The sequence below is a fragment of the Mustela nivalis genome, assembly GCF_964662115.1.
Source record: "Mustela nivalis genome assembly, chromosome: 13".
In the NCBI taxonomy this organism is placed as follows: domain Eukaryota; kingdom Metazoa; phylum Chordata; class Mammalia; order Carnivora; family Mustelidae; genus Mustela; species Mustela nivalis.
In genome coordinates this window covers 23,629,014-23,647,470 of record NC_139032.1, presented here as the reverse complement: position 1 = coordinate 23,647,470, position 18,457 = coordinate 23,629,014, and the positions used below count along the sequence as shown (strand labels likewise).

Sequence of the window (18,457 nt, the reverse complement as noted above, 5' to 3'; positions counted from 1 at the left end):
TTTTAAACTCTCTGTGGGTCAACAGAAGTTTCAATTCTAGAAATGTTGGCCTATTGCCAAAACAAAACAAAATAAAGCAAAAAAACACAAAATGCCCCTCAGACCTATCAAACTGTCCTCCTTTTTTAAAAAAATTTCATTTATTTTACTTATTTTTAGACAGAAAGAGAGAGGGGGAACACTAATAAGAGCAGGGTTGGGTCAGAGGGCAAGGGGGAGGCATTGAAAATCTTCTGCAGACTCACTGCTGAGCAGAAACCCAAGGTGTGGCTCAGCCTCACGACCCTGAGATTATGACCCGAGCTCAAACCAAGAGTGGGATGCTTAAGGGACTCAACCACCCAGGTACTCCTCAGATCATCCGCTTAAAGAACATTTCATTTAGTGGCCCACAGGAAGGGCAAATGTTCATGATAATAGAAGAAAGGGAAGGTTCCAAATCAGGAGATGGTACCAACCTAGGTGGTGGGTTTGAGAATTAATACCAAAGGATCATAAGAGGTGAGAAATACAGTAAAAAAATAACAACAACAAAAAAAGTGATTCATCTGGGGGAAATGCAAATGAATACATCTGTTGGGGGGGAAATTTTAAACACAGATGTTTGGGACAAACTTGGAAAGTGCTCATCGATGACTGCTTTCTGGGTAATATTTTTCCTCCAAAATAAATGTGTGTTTTCCAAGGCAATGAGCATTGGGTCTGTTTTGGGGCTAGCATGTCTTGCCTACCAGGTTCTGCATGCTAATCACGTGAGATTTTTCTGAGATTCTGGGAAGTGCATGGAGGTAGGAGTCACAAAATTGGATCTAATATTGGTGGAACCATTTAAGGGCTGAATGACCTTGGATGTGACCCTTACATTCTGAGCTTTGTGTTTGCATTCATCCAGGCAAGCATTTTAGAGAAGGAAAATGTGGTAGTTAAAAAAACATGGCCAAAAATTCAATCAAGAAGTGGAGTCTAATTTTTCTCCCCATGACCATGAGCTGGCTCATATGCTTTGCTTCTCAGAAAATGTGACGGAAATGAGACAGCATAATGTCCTTCTAAGGCTAGGTCATAAGGCATTACAAGCTTCTGCCTCACCCTCTTCTTCTCTGTAACTCACTCTGGCTCTCTCTTTCTCGCTCTACTCTCTCACTCCCTCTGCTCTCACTGGAAGCCTTCAGCTGCCATGGTTACCCTGGGGCTGCCACGTGGAGAGACCATGTGGAGAGACCACAGAAAGAAAGAAACCCAAGGAAGCCAGCTGTTCCAACCTCACCCCATTCCCAGCTACTCCGGTTTTCACAGCCCTGGCTCTGGGAGCAGCATCAATGATTGTTACTTTTTAAGTCATTATTTTGGGGTGGTTTGTTACACAGCAATAAATAACTTATCAGAGAGTTAGGAAGAAAAGAAGAAAAGTCTTAACATGTACCAGATGCCAGGTAGACTAAATTATTCTCTTGCTTAATCTTCAAAGAAAGATTAAAAAAAAAGAATTTTAAAAAAGGATTAAAGATTTAAAAGATTAAAAGATTAAACAGAAAGAGGGAGAGAGTATAAGCAGGGGGAGCGGCAGGCACAGGGAGGGAGAAGCAGGATCCCTGCTGGGCAATGAGCCAGATGCATCCTGAGACTCAATCCCAGGACTCTGGGATCATGACCTGAGCTGAAAGCAGATGCTTAACCGACTGAGCCACCCAGGTGCCCCTTAAATTTTTTTTAAAGATTTATTTATTTGGGAGAGAGAGCCTGTGTGTGCATGAGCACCAGCAGAGGAGAGAATCTCAAGTAGACTCCACTGCCCAGCATGGAGCTGTATTCAGGGCACAATCCCAAGACCCTGGGATCATGACCAGAGCCGAAACCGAGTCATATGCTCGACCAACTGAGCCACCCTGGCACCCCCAAGGGGCTCATAGTTTTTAAACAGCCCCATGAAAACTGTACCTGCACCTGTGGCTTCCCTTGGAGGAATTGCCCATTATGCAGCCAAGTACCTCTTATGCAGGAAGTCACAAGACTGCATCCGATCCCTCCCAGTGCTGAGAACTAACTTAACTCATCTCTCTCGAACAAATGATGTTTCTTCTTCGCAGGACAATGAAAATGGTAAAACTCATTTTTTTTTTTCATTTTCCCTGGATTCCAAAAAGCATGTGGGACATGCTCAGAAAGTACAGCCCTCTGAGTAATGTCTAATTCTCCGTGTTCCATAAGCACGTGTTATCTAGTATATGTTAGATACCGAGGATGCAGAGATGAAAGAAATAATTTCTATCCTCAAGCAACTCAGGCTAATGAAGGAGCCCGATGAACAATGAAGGCATTTTCATTACCATGTGATTTTGCTAGAAATAATCTGTTCACTTCTCTAAAGCCTATCTTTACCCTTCTCCAAACTTACAGGTCACCAGGCTGGGCTATGAGATTATTTAACTCATTTCCTTGTCCTCTGCCTGCTGGTTGGTTTGGCCAGTGGGAAACCCTGGTATGAAGTCTAGTAGAAAAGGAGAATGAAGCCAGGAGAGTTACTCTTCTGTTCTTCTGTTTTCTTTTCTTTCTTTCTTTCTTTTTTTTTTTAAGATTTTATTTATTTATTTGACAGACAGAGATCGCAAGTAGGCAGAGAGGCAGACAGGGACAGAGAGAGGAGAAAGTAGGCTCCTTGCTCAGCAGAGAGCCCAATGTGGGGCTCTGTCCCAGGACCCTGGGATCATGACTTGAGCCGAAGGCAGAGGCTTTAACCCAGTGAGCCACCCAGGCGCCCCACTCTTCTGTTTTCTTCACAGAAAGGTTGCCTTTGGTCACTGTCAAACAAAGGTCACTGGTCTTCATCAGATAACCTCTCCCACATGATTTTCTCTGTCTAGGCTGTCAGTAACCACTCTCTCCCCTTATCTGTTTGGACCTAGAGTGGGTGCCAGATCAACCGTTACTAACCTGGGTTCCTACCCTATCCCTTATGGTTCCCCTGCCCCTCTCCCACACCTCTCTGAATCATCCTAATTAGCAAGCGCCATCTCCTTCCTCTGGGACCCTGATTGCTAGTGTAATGAGAGCAGAATCTCAGACTGCTGTGAAAACACGAAGGGAGTGCATGTAATTCAATAAAGGCCAAGGATGGAGGGTGATTATAGGGTGGGCCTGGGGTTTTAGGGAAATTTCCTAGAAGAGCTGACATCCTAATAAAACATGAAAAAAAGATTAAGAGTTGGCAGAATAAAATGGTGTGTGATGGCGTGGTGGATTGGGGGGCACCAAGGGTGGGAAAGAAGGACATCTAGACAGAGAAAAAATAGTGAGGATAAAATCACAGATTTGGGATAGATAATGGATCATTCAGCTCTAAGCAATAGAGCTAAGGCTGTGAAAAGGCAAAAAGGAAGAGTAGAGTGAGAGAAAGGGTCTTTCCCACCATGTCCAGGACTTAGGTAAGAGCAGAGAGGTAAACCAAGGTAGATTTTGACAGCCTTTCTCTTAGACTTGCCCATTATGTCGTTAATTTGGCAGATGCTCAGAGATGATGGGTAGAGAACAATAAAAAGATACTTTAAGGAGGTGGAAATAAAAAGACTTTGTGCTTGAGGAAAAGGATAGGGTCAGGGTGATATCCAAGCTTTTGGTGAAGTGATTAGGTAGATATTGCTGCCATGGGGGCTGAAATACAGGAGGACAAGTTGTTTGGGGAAGGGAAGATGAGGTCAGTCTCGGGGATATGAAGTTAGAGGGCCCCTTGGGTAGAGATGGGGACCCGTGGGATAGGGTGATTCTGGCGTCCACCAGGGAAGCCAGAGCAGGAAGTAGATGGGAAGAGGATTCAGGACTAGAAAGAGCACTTGGGGTCAAAACTTTTGGGAGCAGAAACTATCAACCCAAGCAAATACAGAGGGGTAAGTATGTTTGGTCAGTAGCTATAGGTTGCCAACTAACCTGATAAGCAGGTTTTACTTGTGCTTACTTGTTTACTTGTGTTTCCTGGGACTAGAACTGGAACCACCAGTGGGTACTGAATTAAGATCTCATGAATCCTGAGTACCTTACATGCCTCTCTATATAATACTCAATGAATATTTGTTGTCTTCTTGGTCTTATAGGGTTACTAACTTCCTTATCCATGCTAATAGATGTGAATTTCATCCATCTCATTTATTTTCTTGTTTTCTGTAATAAAGTTGTATTTGCATACATACAAAAAATACCAAGTGCAGGTTACACATGTGCTTCTGAACTATGAATTATTTGAAGCACCTTTCTGACCCCTTTTCCCACCATTGCTCCAGACTCATCTTTTTTTGTAGTACAAGGGTATAAATATTAAGGCTACCCATCACCACCAGGGTCTCTGAGATGGAGTATATGACTTCAGATTTAAGAGCCCATGGAATGGATTTTTGCCTACTTCTCTGCCCCTGCTTCCCCTCTGACTCAGCTTATTTCTAATTTTCATTTATTGTACCTAAAGTGTTGAATGAATCTCTGACCCCCATCAAATTCTTCGTGAAGACAAGTAGGGTGTACATAAACACATGCAAATCATTGACCAGGATCTGAAAGGCCATAGGACATTATAAACGTCTGGGGCTACAAAGTTTACTCTTGCCCTTAGCCTGATTTCTTTTGTGCATGGCCCAGTTTCTTCTAGGTTCTGACATTACCCGAGGCAAAGATTGGTAACACGGACAATCTATCTATCTATCTATCTATCTATCTATCTAAAGCTCATGGCCCAGAATGTCAGTCAGGTCCCTAACTAAAGGCACACAGGGCTCCCTCTACACAGCTGTACACTTAGCTCTCTTGGTTATCATATGCAAATGTTGGATTTGTGGGACAAGTCCTCTTCTCTCCCCACAGGAGTTACCCGCTGGTGGACTTTTAGTGTAGTTAGCTACTGGGTTCTCCATTTCCTTATGAGAATGTGTGGCTATAATTGGAAAGAAGAGTAGATCATTCAAAGGAGTTTCTCCTTTGTCCAACAAATTCAAAGCAAGACATAAAAAGAAAAAGAAAGTCAGGCAGAAAGAAACACTCAAGATTATTCATCCATTAGAACTGGATGTACCAATCATGATTGCAGATAAAATCTGAACTTATAGCTACATCAATTTAGTGAATGTGGTTATACTTATTTTCTACTGCTTCTAATTTTTTTCCCCTCTGCTGGTGACTAAAAACCTCTTTAAAGCCATCGGACCTAATACCATTGATTTCTATTTGTTTTTCCTTTCAGCAAAAATTATGGTAAAAAATACTTTCAGTCATTATCAAAATTCATCTTTTGAGGAACAGATAGGTATTAGATATTACAGAAGATTCAATATCAATGAAAGCCTCTGGGTTTCTTAGACTGGTTTCATGAAATACAAGTCCCATTAATCAAGTCAGTGAAGTGATTTATAGCCTTATTCATAGCAGTTTGGTAGGATTATGGAAATATCGCTTTTTAAAAAGACAAACTTGCCATAAATCTTTCCAGAGGTTCTGTCAGTTTGAAGATTTGCAAATAGAGCAATAGTCTTTGACTCATTCAATGCTGTATTCTCCCACCAAGAACTTAAAACTTATAAAACCTATAAAATTGGTGTTTTCTGCTTGTATAGACTTAGTGAGTCTAAATTTACTTTTTTTTTAAGACTGTATAAGAATAATGGGTGTAATTCAATTTTCTGCTGAGCATTTCTGCCATTTTCTCTCAATTTTAAGAAATTTTGAGAAGATGAAAATTTATGAGAAAATATTCCTCAAGAACACTACACTGGGTTTATAATATCTTAGAAATCCTGGATTACTTCTCATGATCTAATGTGCTCATCATTAACTTAATTATTTATTGCATGTTAAGAATAATGGTTAAGACAGACCCAGGAATGGATGATTTAGAAGGAGATACAATTTACATTTCTTTAGAATTTTCTTAAGGAAAGGATCTATTCGGGTTTTCTGTTGTTTCCTGCTGGTTTCCTAGAAGAAATCCCTGAATGAAAATTTCCAACCACAATTAATAAAAATAGTCCCAAACCAAGGTTACCCAAAAAAGGCACCATAATTGAAAATGCATTTCCCACCTCTCATGCCCAATCCCACCCTACTCCTTCCAGTCTACTTCACCCTTTTAGGGTTTAAAAAACACAGATTTCCTCTCCAGCGAGCTCGCGTCCTCGGAGCGCGTGTGGGCGGCTTCTCTCCGGCCGCCGCCGCGACCCCGCGAGCTCCGCCGGCCCCGGGATGTTGCTCCGGTCGCGGCGGCGGCCCCCGCCCGCGCCCCCCGCGCCGGCATCGCCAGCCAGCCCGGACCCCGAGCCGCGGCCGGCCGGGGGCGCGCCGGGAACCCCGCCGGGGCGGTCCGCCTCACCCGGCGCGCTGGCGGCGTCCGCGTCCCCCGGGTCCCCCGGCCTCCCCGGGTCGCCCGTGTCCCCGGGCTCGGCGCAGCGCACGCCCTGGAGCGCCCGCGAGACGGAGCTGCTGCTGGGCACGCTGCTGCAGCCGGCCGTGTGGCGCGCGCTGCTGCTGGACCGCCGCCAGGCGCTGCCCACCTACCGCCGCGTGTCGGCCGCGCTGGCCCGCCAGCAGGTGCGCCGCACGCCCGCGCAGTGCCGCCGCCGCTACAAGTTCCTCAAGGACAAGCTCCGCGACGCGCAGGGCCAGCCGCCCGGGCCCTTCGACGCGCAGATCCGCGAGCTCATGGGGCTGCTGGGCGACAACGGACACCGGCGCGGCGGCCGCCGCCGCTCCCCGGGGCCCGGGCGCCCCCCGCGCGGACGCCGCCCAGCCCACGCCATGCCCTTCTCGCCCGCCGAGCCAGACGTCCCGCCGCCGCCGGCCACTCGCGGCCCCGACGCGGACCGGACCTGGACTCTCAGGTTCAGCCCGACCCCGCCCAAGTCTGCGGACGCCCCTCGAGCTCCCGGCTCCCCGACGGCGCTCTCCACGGCCGGCCCCGCGCCGGCCCGGCCTGAGGACCGCGCGCCTTTCCGCGTTCCGGGATCCCCGCCGCCGCCGGTCCTGGACCCCGCCCGGGAGGACCCAGACTCGCCGCCCAGCCGCCCCGAGGACCACGCGCCCCCGCAGTCCGCGCCCCCGTCGCTGAACGCAGCCCTTCTGCAGACCCGGGGGCACCTGGGCGACATCGTGGCCATCCTGGGCCCCCTGCGCGACCAGCTGCTGACCCTGAACCAGCACGTGGAGCAGCTGCGCGGCTCCTTCGACCAGACCGTGTCCCTGGCCGTGGGCTTCATCTTAGGCAGCGCCGCGGCCGAGCGAGGGGTCCTAACGGACCCCCGAGAGTGAGGCCTGGCCTGCACCGGTCCCTTCTATAGCACCGTGTTCCCTGTGCCCTGACCCCACTCTGTGACCCCACCCTACTCCAAATCTAGGTATGTTCAATAAAAACATTGTTAATTTCTAATTTAAAAAAACAAAACAAAACAAAAAAAAAAACCACACAGATTTCCCCCCACCCTATTCTAACTTTTTGCATAGGTGATTAATTTTTCAAATATTAACTAAATAGATTCTTCCACATATTAAAAAATTACATTTAAATCGACTTAAATATGTCTTAAGTGACTTTAGCATATCTTTTAAATTTTGATTGGGTACTTGATTATAAGCTGCATTTACATAACGTTTAATGAACACTGTTATGCTGAAAATAAAAAATAAATTAAAAAAAAAAAAGAAAAAAAAAAAAAAAAAAAAAAAAAAAAACAAAGTCAATAGAAGGAAAGTAAAAAAAAAAAAAAAAAAAAAAAAAAATAAATATTTTAAGTATTGTTAAAAAAAAAAAAAAATAAAAATAAAATAAAATAAAATAAAATACTTGTAAGCTCTGGGGCGCCTCGGTGGCTCAGTCAGTTAAGCATCTGACTCACAGTTTCTGCACAGGCCATGATCTCACGGGGTGTGAGATCGAGCCCTACGTTCTGAGTTTGGGAATCCCTCTCTTCCCTTCACCCTTCCCCCGATTGCACATGAGTGCACTCGCTCTCTCTCTCTCTCAAATAAATAAATCCTTAAATAATAAAATAAAATACCCATTGGCCCCTTGAGTGTTAGAAGTCCATGTTTTATGTCTTAGAATAACTCAAAAAGCTAGTACTAAAATGGTGTGGTACTAGGCACATGAGAGCACAGTAAGTATTTTCTCTTGGATTGATTGCCTTGTAGTGTAATTAATTAGCTATAATAATATTCTGATATGCAGACATGTTTGCTTTTATCCAAAATGCATTCCAGAGAACTGGAGCAACATGTGGTCCAGGGTAAAACAGCGTTCTTCCATGGGAAAAGCAGGATAATTGGAGGTCGTCTTCCTGACCAAAGGTTTGGCATGAAATAAATTGTGGCAGTAAACAAAACTGTATCATTAAAGCCAAGACTCAGCAACTGGAACTCTGAAATTACAAAACAGTAAAATTCTGCTCCAAGCCTAATAAAATGGGCATAGATGCACTGCACACGCCCCCCCACAGCCCCCCATCATTATCGGTAGTTGCATATATGCATGTGTGTGTGCGCGTACATATAATATCACATAAATGGCTGTGTTAGAATAAGCCTGGGTGGCTCAGTCACTTAGATGGCTGACTCTTAATTTCAGCTCAGATCATGATCCCAGAGTCTTGGGATTGAGCCCCGCCTTGGGCTCTATGCTCAGCCTGGAATCTGCCTGAGGATTCTCTCTCTCTCAGCCCCTCCCCACAACACCCACTAGCTCTGCCCCTAAAATAAATAAATAAATCCTTTTTTTTCTTTTTCTTTTTTTTTTTTAAGTTCCTTAAACCAACAAGAATCCTTGTAATTCATCCGTGTGCTTCAGAGGCTGGTGTGAGGTACTCAACACATGTTATTTGTTGGCACTGAGGGTTGCTGCACAAAGAAGTGTTTTTTTTAAGGATCTCAAATTTAACCAAAAATTTCTCCCTTCACCGTTTGCTGCTTCCTCCGTTAACATGCTTTTTATTATGACATATAAGAGAAGTTCCTGGAAAAGAACACACACCAGCTTTTCCCAGTTCCTTGGAAAACTTTGAACTTACTTTAATTTTATATGTTCTCACAGAATTGCCAAGCAAGGGTTACATCAAAATCCAACCAACCTGGGCTTCACCCTTGGTCTCTGACAGAAGTCATGCAGTGAAGGCCAAAGGGTGTTTGAACCTGGCAGCATATGGAATAAGGAACCCCAAAACCCTCTAGCGGTGATCTTCGGGAAACACTAATAACTTACAACCAACCTCATTCAAACATACATCTGTGCCCAAAAGAAAGGAGGGAAGACACAACCAAAGAAGAAAGTTACAAAGATATAAGTGGCTCTTAACAGCTCTGGGGATGGGTGTCAGCTTCAGGAATATAAGGCATTGGATTTTTAACACAAGTGAGACAGGAGATGAGACTTTTGGCAATTCTAGATAAAACACTCTCCAAGAGATTGAATCTTTAGTAAGAGGTGGACTGGATAAAAATCCACCATTTACATGGGCCAATGACAAAAAGGCTGACCAGCCCTAAAGTCCATGTGAATTTGTAACCTTAGGCCTCCTTCTCAAATGGAATTTTGATACTTGGTGTTTAAAATGGATACTATGGGGGTGCCTGGGTGGCTCAGTGGGTTGAGGCCTCTGCCTTCAGCTTAGGTCATGATCTCGGGGTCCTGGGATTGAGGCCCGCATTGGGTCAGGCTCTCTACTCAGCGGGGAGCCTGCTTCCCTTCTCTCTCTGTTTGCCTCTCTGCCTACTTGTGCTCTATGTCTGTCAAATGAATAAATAAAATCTTTTAAAAATAAATAAATACAATCTTTTAAAAATAAATAAATTAATTAAATAAAATGGATACTTTGTGTTGGGGCAGGAGAGGGGCCCTGCACTGGTAAACTCCTCTGGAGGCACTTGCCCTTGCCCCACGCCACGGAGAATACTAAACCCCACTATTGTGAAGATGACCCCCAATTCTAAACTGTAAAATCCTCGAGAAACTACAGCAGCAAAACTCCAAATCATCCAATTTAATAAATAACGGGGATAGCTTCCTTCCCCAGAACTTCACATAACAGGACAATTGAATAAAGGAGGTGAAACAAGAATATTTAAAACGATTAACGACATTAACAAAAGAATCAGATTTAATATGTTCAAAGACAGAGGCACCCAGCTGGTTCAGTTGGTAGAGTATGTGACTCTTGATCTCAAGGTTGTGAGTTCAAGCCCGCCTTGGGCACAGAGCTTATTTAAAAAAAGAAACTTTGATCAGATGATCAGAGACACACACTGAAAAGGGTTGGTAGGTGACGGCAGTAGGAAATGCAAGGACTTCAACACAAGAAGAGATGAAACATGGGAGCTGTGTGTCTTATGTATGTTTGACCAAGTTGGATCTTTCTCCAGTCACAGAGTTCAGCCACATTATTTTAAAGTCCCTTATTTCAGGGTGAGAATTAGGTGGAAGAGCCTTAATCCTTAACGAGAAACCACAGATTTAATGGCTAAGTGCTATTATAGAATTGGTTAATTCTAGAAATCATTATAGAATTGGTTAGTGATTGTAAATTCCTTTTGGAAACATCTCTATGCCTTTGAAACCATAAGGCATTTCCTTTCATCATTTTAAAAAACTTATATTTGGCCACACTTGAGTAGGTTGAACTTTGGGCTTCTATTTTTTTCTTCTCAAGATCAGTTGTGACATTGTTCCAATCTGTTCATCAGTCTTTCTGAGAGTTTCAGGATGAAGAGAAGGATGCTTCCATAAGATAGAACTTTGTAGAACAATCATAAGACTACCTTTGAGCAGATCTGAGTTTCACCATTCACTGGGCCATTAAAACAGCCACAGAACAACTCTCAATACCAATTTTTCCTTTTTTTGTTTAGTTTTGTTTGTTTTAAATGAAGCTTTGTACTAGACAGGTAAAGTAGCCAATAAATAAATAAATAAATAAATAAATAAATAAATAAACAAATAAAACAAGACAAAAAATGTGTGTGTGTGGTGCAGATTTCATAAGCATGCAATGCCTTCCTCACTGAATTACATTTTTAAAAATTTTTTAATTTTCTTTAAAGATTTTGCTTATTTATTTGACAGAGATCACAAGTAGGCAGAGAGGCAGAGAGAGAGAAAGAGGCTCCCTGCTTACCAGAGAGCCCGATGCGGGGCTCTATCCCAAGACCCCGAGATGATGACCTGAGCCAAAGGCAAAAGCTTAAACCACTGAGTCACCCAGGTGCTCTGGATTACATGTTTTCTTAAATAGACTTTATTTTTTAGAACATTTCAAGGTTCACAGCAACACTGCGGGAAAAATACAGAGATTTCTCCCGAGAACCCCTGTCCTCAGCACACATACAACCTCCCTATTATCACCATCCCTCAACAGAGTAAAGTACATTTGTTACAGTCAATGAATCTGCATTGACCCATCATTGTCACCCAAAGTCCATAGTTGACATCAAGGTTCTTTCTTGGTGTTGTACGTTCTATGGGTCTGGACAAATTTATGACATGTAGCCACCATTACAATGTCACCCAAAAGGTTTCATTGCCCCAAACGTCCTCTGTGCTTCCCTTATTAACCTTCTTGCCCTCACAGCCTCTGACAACCACTGATCATTTTACCGTCTCCACAGATTTGCCTTTTCTAGAATGTCACATATATAGCTGCAGTCCCACAGTATGCAGCCTTTTCAGATTAGCATCTTTCGCTTGGTAATACGCATTTCAGTTTCCTTCATACCTCTCCGTAGCTTCTTAATGCATTCTATTTTAGAGTTGACTAGTATTCTATTGTCTAGATATACAACAGTTTATTTATTCATTCACTACTGAGGCTCATTTGGCTTCTTCCTAGTTCTGGCAACTCTGAATAAAGCTGCTGTAAACATTTATGTGCAGGTATCTGTGTGGAGGTAAGTTTTCCATAACTTGGGTCAATACCATGGAGTACAGTTGTTCAATCTCATTTAGTTTTGTAAGAAACTGTCTTCTGAAGTGGCCACGCCGTTTTTGCATCCCCCCCACCCCCCGCCCCAGTGAAGAACAAGAATTCCTGTAGCTCCACGACATTGCCAGTATTCAGTGTTGTCGGTGTTTTGGGTCTGGGCCATTCTGATAGGTGTGTAGTGCCAACTCGTTTAATTTGCATGTGGGGCTCCCTGCTCAGTGGGGGTCCTGCTTCTCCCTCTCCAGCTCCCCTATGCTTATGTTCCACTTCTTGTTATCTTCTCTGTCTTAAATAAATAAAATCTTCAAAAAAATAATTTGCATTCCCCCAATGCCATACAATGTGGAGCATCTTTTTCATATGTCCCCTTGCCATCCATATGTCTTCTGTGGTGAGGTATCTGAGAAGGTCTTTGGCCCATTTCAAAAATTAGATGGTTTGTTTGTTGCTGTAGTGGACTATTATTTCCCTGTCTGTGTCCCATGGAGTTCAGTTCCTTGACATGTCTATGCTGTGAAAAAGAACATTCCATGATCAGGTGAGCTTGGGGAATTCTAAAGTAAACAGAGCTGAATAGTTTCTTTTCAGCACAACTTCTCAGACCCTTAATATCCTAATGTGTGGGGTGTGTTCCAAGTCAGGAAATTGGTAAGCCAGGTCTCTCTGAGAGATAAGATCCCCATTTTTGTTCAGGAACTTGAGAACATCGAGGAACACCAGATGTTGGCAAACTACTTTTATATCGTTCAGTTCCAATGTTTTGATGGAGACATTTTTATTTATGTGCTATTTCTACATCAGTTTAGGGGTTATAAATAAAGGTATGCCACTCAGTTAAAACTGTGACTGTACATACCAGAGTCTTCCCAAATTTGGAAATTTTCTGTTAAGAATATTAACCACTCCTTAATCCAGCTCATGTCTGGACCTCCATGAAACTTTTCCTGATGTTGATGTTCTACATTGATCTCTCTCTCAACTTCTCTGACCCTTTAGTTTTATCTACACAATTTACCTGCACATATGCATCCCCTTCATAGTCTTCCTTATCCCGTAGTTGATGATCTTATCTCTCAGTAGCGCTCACTTGTTCTGGAATGTGCCTTATATTACTGTGGACTGTCATACACAAGGCCCACTGATGGATTTTAATTAAAACTCAAATAATTTTTTGTGTGTGTGGTTTTTGTTTTGTTTTGTTTCTGATTTCTCATGTTTAGCATCATTTTAAGTCTGGTATCTTTTATCTTTCTTTAATTCTCCAAAATTTATCTCAGTACTTATTTAAATATTTTCTTTATTTTTTTTTCTCTTCTGCTGCATTTGGGCAGAAGTCATTAATTTGTTTGTTTGTTTGTTTGTTTGTTTTTCCCGACTCACTTATTCATTTTACAGCTATATTCATTTTTTGAGAGCACAGTAAAAATACAATGAAGCATGTTAGGTCTTAGAACATTTATCACACAGAGACACACATTTTAGAAAACTTCCTTGGAGGACAGCTCAATTTAGATAGAGAAAACAGAATTATGTACTCAAAGGCACATTTTGAAGGAAGGATTGAATATAGTCTGCACTGCAAATATTCTTTAATCGTATGTTCTGAATTTCCTAAATTTAAGAAGTATTTGTTCAAATATTTATCTTTAAATAAACCCTAGGAGACTTTTTCTTGGATTCTGGAAAATCAGTCCATTTGGATACAAATCTTTTTGTCACTGATGGAAATTTTGATAGCCCTTAATTGTGGAATGCCTAATGTATTGTTACAGCAATTGTGATTTGCCAATACATGGGTGATGTGTGTGTGTTGTGCGTGTGTATTTTTATTTTTGATGGTTTTACTCTTCTATGAGATTTTTAAGTAGACATAATTTTAATAAATTATGATTTGTTGAAATTTATCTGAGGTTATATATAATAAAATGAAATTTGTGTGAACTGAAAAAAAAACCCCTCAAATAATTGTTTCTTTCCTAGCCCCTTCCTCCCTTCCTTCCTTCTATTCCTCCCCTTCTGATTAAATATGTGTTAATTGAAAGCATCACAGTTCCTTCTATTTTCCAAGTGGATCACAGTAGTGTAAAATTAGATTAGCTAGCTTCTCATAGACATTACAAACTGCTTAAGTACACCAACACTCAGGTATTCCTAAGGCTCAAACTTCACATATCTTCACATTATGCTTCACGGCCTTCTTTGCAAATGACCGATACGCTGTACACCAGCCAAAATAGCAGAGAAAAATTGATTTAATGATGACTAAATGCATTGTATTTGGAAAGTGAAAGAAACCATTTTAAAAATATGATTTGCATGAGACAAACTTAAACACAGCATAGCAAATGTTTCCTATATCATGGCCTGCTCTTGAAGTGTTCTGTGATTTTAAATAGCATGAGCCAGGCGAATTTCTTGGTATTCCCATTACAATACAGATATAACACACCAGATATTTGTCAGAAATCTGTCATTAGGGAAACCCAGGTCTTCCTCTCTCCTAGCTAGCAGAAACTCTGAGTTCTGTATGAATGAGTAACCTAGATGCAGGAACTACCAAAATATCTGAATTGGAAATAATTCACATGATTGAAAAAGGCTCAGTAATTGCTTTTATTTATCAGGGATAGTCACTGTTAAAAGGAATCATAAAATGTACTAAACATCAATCAATTATACCCTGAAAACAAGTAAATTCTGAATACGCTGTTAAAAAAAAAAAAAAGAATTGCACAATTTTATCCACAGCATTATTGAGAATACTGCTCTGATAGGACAGACCATACCATCTTGCACTAAATTTTGAGCCAAGCATCTTTCAACATCTACTAGGTAAGGACTGAATTACTCATCAGAGAACAGACAGAATTAATCTCGTCATCAGTTGCTACTATGACGGTTTTGTTTAAAGTAATTGTTCACGATTTTATGTTGAAGGACAATTTCAAGTATAATGGCATGCAAAATACATTTTTAAAGAAAGCTTTCATCTTCTTATTGGCCACATGATGTGTTTATCCTGGAGGAAGGCCGTTAATTAAGTACCTAAAAAGAGCGAGATGTTGGTGGGCAAGGACATTTCTCCATAGTTATAAGCGTGAAATACCTGAATAAAGCATTTTTTAATTGGCAGTGAAGGGTTGTGTTTCTCCTATTAAAATAATAAGGATGTAAATCTCAAAGACCCACTTGTGAGCAGCTGGCAGTAGACGTTTCCCATGAGTCCCTCGAGTGGTCCGTGGATGACCCTCCATCAACCTGCCTTCCCTGCAGGTGTTCAAACCAGTCAATAGTGATGGGGATGTGGTCCACCCCCCCCTTTTTTAATAGGCAACTTTATGTATTGCCTTTTACCTTACACCTTGACCCCACAACAAGAGGACAGGAGTAGGCCTTCAGTTTCTGTTCTAACAACACCTCTTGCAGAATCAACATTTGATCAGCAGTCATGACAGCTGAGGTCTTCTCTTTCCCTATTTTATGTTTTCTCCCGCAAAATGCTTCTTTCAGGCATGCAGGCTGGACATGAAGGGAGACATCAGAGAGTTGTCTTGAGTCCCTAATGGCCCTGTGGCCAGTGTGGTGAAACACGAAAGCGGAGTCATCATTAGAATGGTGACATGACTTCGTCACCCTCACAGTTTGTATGAGTCTCCAAAGCATGGTGATGCCATTTAACATTGTAAACAAAAGAAGGATCAAGAGAAAAGTCTACTAGAAGCATCTTCCCGGACAAGAAGGGTCACTTGGCCAAGGAGATTGGTGGAGGCTCAGCCACCATGAGAACCACACGCTCCAGGGTATTGCTCCTACCTCCAGAGGCCTAAGAGAGGGAGTGAGGGGTGGGGGTGCGTTCTGAATGGCTTTGACATGAGCATTTATCACATTCATTCATGGTGGCTCTTTGTATAAACATTCTAGGGGCAGAACTAACTAGCAAAATGGGATCTCTCTGGCACATAGAATTCCGTACGCTATCTTGAATGTGTAAATTATTATTGATCACTTATTTTTCCACGCCCACTAGATGTCTCCTGCCTTCCTCTCCCTCTTTTTTTTAAAGATTTTATTTACTTATTTGACAGATAGAGATCACAAGTAGGCAGAGAGGCAGGCAGAGAGAGAGGAGGAAGCAGGCTCCCTGCTGAGCAGAGAGCCCAATGTGGGGCTCGATCCCAGGACCCTGGGATCATGACCTGAGCCGAAGGCAGAGGCTTTAACCCACTAAGCCATCAGGCGCCCCTGATCTTCTTTTTCTTAGATCAACGTGTTCTAGAAGTTTTACTGTGATTTGTGTCATATTTATTGATCAAATATTTCAAAAAGTTACCCTTTCTTCATGTTTGGAAATTAGAGTAACATTTATCCGTTGGTCCATTCCTGGTTTCCTTATACATAATTGGCAAAGATACTGACTTCTGTAAAATTACAGACTTTTCAGACCTAGACCCCCGGTTGCATTTAAAGTGGCTGGCTATTTATTCTTCACTATATCTGCTTCATTCTCATAGGTTGAAATTTCTTCTTTAATCATCCTTGCTTTTCATTTTTTGTTTGCAAGATGCAGGTTAGTGTAATTTTTAACCATCCTGATATAGAGGTACATGTGGTATGACTTTTAAAGATTTCCTCTTGGTTTGGATTCCTATATTTTGCACTTGGCTTAAAAACATTTTCTTAAAATAATACACGTACCTATAGTATAAAATTCAAGTGCTGTCAAGTGGAATATAGTGAAAAAAATTTTCATTTCTATTTTTTAGTTTTTCTAGTTGGAACCAACCCTACCTTTTAACAGGTAGTTATTGCAGTCATTTGTGTGTGCGTGTGTGTGTGTGTGTGCGTGTGTGCATGTGCACACATGCATGAGCATGTGTGATGCCAATGGCAACATATTATTCACACTATGATCTCCTTGTTTATTTAGCAAAATATCAAGTTACTTGTTTTTTGATAAAATATGAACTTGTCAGAGAAAACTCTTTGCAATTACAGTGGTTTTTTTAAGGTATATTTATTCAGGAAATATTCATTAAGCACCTCCCACACTCTAGGTACTCTAGTATTTGATGGGCTATGAATGACAGGTGGTAAATGAAAGAGACATGGTTCTTGCTTTGATGCAACTTATCTAATGGTTAATGGTTACCCTTTCTCATTGGACTGGGTTGGCACTGTAGATAACTGAAGAAACAAAACCCACAATAATATTCATCCCTTGGAATAAGCCATCTTCTGCTTTACCTTTATCTGAGGTTTGAAAGAAAGTCTTTGCTTTCTGCATGGTGATAATGATTTTGCTCTAAGACTGGGTTTCTCATGTATTCATACATTCATACATACATTCATACATACATTCACAGCATGTATTCATGCTGTGAAGCAAGAAGGTTTAAAGGCTACTTAGACAAGTATTTTTTGTTTTAATAGCTATGGATTTATTTTTCTAATTCTCTTCCTTATGACCAATGATACTGATTTTTCAAATATAAAGATCAAATTTCCTCTTGGAATAAATCTAGGTAAACAAATAATGATAAATATGCAAATAAATATATGATCACAGCAATGATATTTATGGTAAAATATTTTGAAGGCCATACTTAGATCACTGAAATTTGGGAACATGATTGTAGATAATAGCAGTGGTAATAAAAATGTTTTGGCAAGGAATCACATAATCAGATTTGTGATTTAGGAAGATCACCTTGGTTTCCATATAGAGAATGGACTGGCAGTGGGGAGCAATGGAAGGTTATACTAGGCTAGTTGGCAAACAAAGCTTGAGTTAAGGCAGAGACTTTGTGGAAAAAGCCCAGCTCTGAGGACCGTAGAATGTGAGAAGAGAGGAGGACCTAAGGAAAGCTCCCAGCTTCCTGGTTTAGGTGACTAGATAGTTGGATATAATTAACCAGAATATAAAATATAAGAGAAAAGAGAAACAAGCTTTGGAGAAAAGGGGGAGTCCAATCTTAGCTGTGTTTAGTAAATTTGAGGTGTCTGTGGGTCACAACAGAAATGTCCAGTAGGCAATTGGGTGCTGGGGTTCAAGGGAAGGTTTTGGCTGGAGGCATGAACCGGTGGTTAGAAGACATGAGTGAGAGTATAAGCCATCAGCATGGATGAGGCTGCCAGGGCATCCAGGTACTAAGGGAAGAGGGACAGTGTAAACACCCTCTACCAGTTACACCAGCATTTAAAAGTAGATAGAAGGAAAGGACCTGATTCAGGAGACCTAGCCATTTTATGGTTCAGGGTAACCTCAATAGTGAAACCAGGGGAGAAGAAAGTCTCTAGGAGGGAGTAAATAATAGTGCAGAAGGATGAGGCAAGAACGGCTTACAAGAATTATCAGCTAGTAAGGGCTCGAGTGGTACCTTAGTGTAAGATATGGTGTTGTTGTTGTTGTTGTTGTTGTTGTTTTAAAGATTTATTTATTTATTTTAGAGAGAGAGGTAAAGAGGGAGAGTGTGTAGGGGAGGGACAGAGAGAGAGAAAGAATCCCAAGCACACTCTCTGCTGAG

General features: G+C 41.8%; 2 pseudogenes across 2 annotated transcripts in view; one reads left to right on the top strand and one right to left on the bottom strand.

Moving 5' to 3' along the window:
• The window catches only part of LOC309846291 (spermatogenesis-associated protein 31D1-like), a 911,407-nt pseudogene that overhangs the window by 561,787 nt on the left and 331,163 nt on the right, over positions 1 to 18,457 (bottom strand). The window lies entirely within an intron of this gene.
• Positions 6,134 to 7,392, top strand: LOC309846373 (undifferentiated embryonic cell transcription factor 1 pseudogene; annotated as a pseudogene). Its single transcript has one exon. The product of its transcript is annotated as an undifferentiated embryonic cell transcription factor 1 pseudogene (transcript).